Here is a 1,145-nt window from a genome sequence, read left to right as displayed (position 1 = left end):
GCACACACACTGCATCACAGGGAGAGAGAGATGGGGTGGGAGGGGGAAGTGGTGGGGCCTATGAATAGCCATCCAAATGGACTCTCCAACTTTGGCCAGTGAGAGATGTGATTTGGCCATTCAAATTGCTTGGCCAACTAGATGGAGAGACTGTTGGAGACCAGTTTTCTCCCACATTTGCTAAAATTTAGCTTGGCTAGTCATTTGGCCATTCTATTGGAGTTACTTTAAGTTGGCGTTACCACAAAAATAGTAGAAATGAAGGTTTCGCTTTGAATCCAAACTTTTGGTCTGCCTATGAGCTACAGAAAAGAATTGTAAACGGCATTCATGTGAGTCAAAACAAATTCGCTAAGTCAATGTCGAACCCTGATCAAACACAATTTGACCTTCCCAAATATTAGCCATACCAAAATATATCCATGGCCAGAATTTGGTAAGACTTGTGTGTGTTTTGACTTCAGACAACATCAATCATAAGTATTTATGATGGAAAGGGATTAAGGGGCTACACTCAGTATATATACTTCCTTCGACTGTTTTTTTTTTCTCGTTGACTTTTGCATCTATATTTAACCATTCATCTTATTTAAATTTTCTGTGCAAATATGCAACTATAAGTTATTCAAGTTTCTTTAGTAATTAATGAACCAAATCAGACAAGAGATCAAGTCTCACATCAGGTATTCAGGTTTCCTTAGTAATATTTTTTTCTGAATAAGACTATAATTGTCAAACATAGACCCAAAAAGGTGACCGTTTCAACTTAAAAAAATGGAAGGATCAGTGTATCAATATGGGACCCTATGAAATGTAACATTATATTCGGCACGTTCGTGATCGAGTCTCACATGAGGTATCCCCGGCCGTCCCTTGCGCTAGTGGCTCTCCCCATGCTGCCGGCCATAACGCATTGCAGGGTGAAGGGTAGATGCCAATCCGCGCGCGCGGTGGTCGTCGCCCTCAGATTTGAGGCCATTGGTGGCGCGCGCGCGCGGGGGGGCGGGCGGGGTCGTCGACGGACCGGACGGACGCCATGGGCGCGCGTGGCCGAGTGGTCGACCGCCGGCGCGTGGCCGGACCGAATACCAACAGTCGCCGTGACAGGGAGATGAGGCATGCATATCTATCTCGGCCGGCCACGA

The sequence above is a fragment of the Oryza brachyantha genome, chromosome 6, assembly GCF_000231095.2.
Source record: "Oryza brachyantha chromosome 6, ObraRS2, whole genome shotgun sequence".
Classification (NCBI taxonomy): Eukaryota; Viridiplantae; Streptophyta; class Magnoliopsida; order Poales; family Poaceae; genus Oryza; species Oryza brachyantha.
This window is presented reverse-complemented; position numbering follows the sequence as displayed.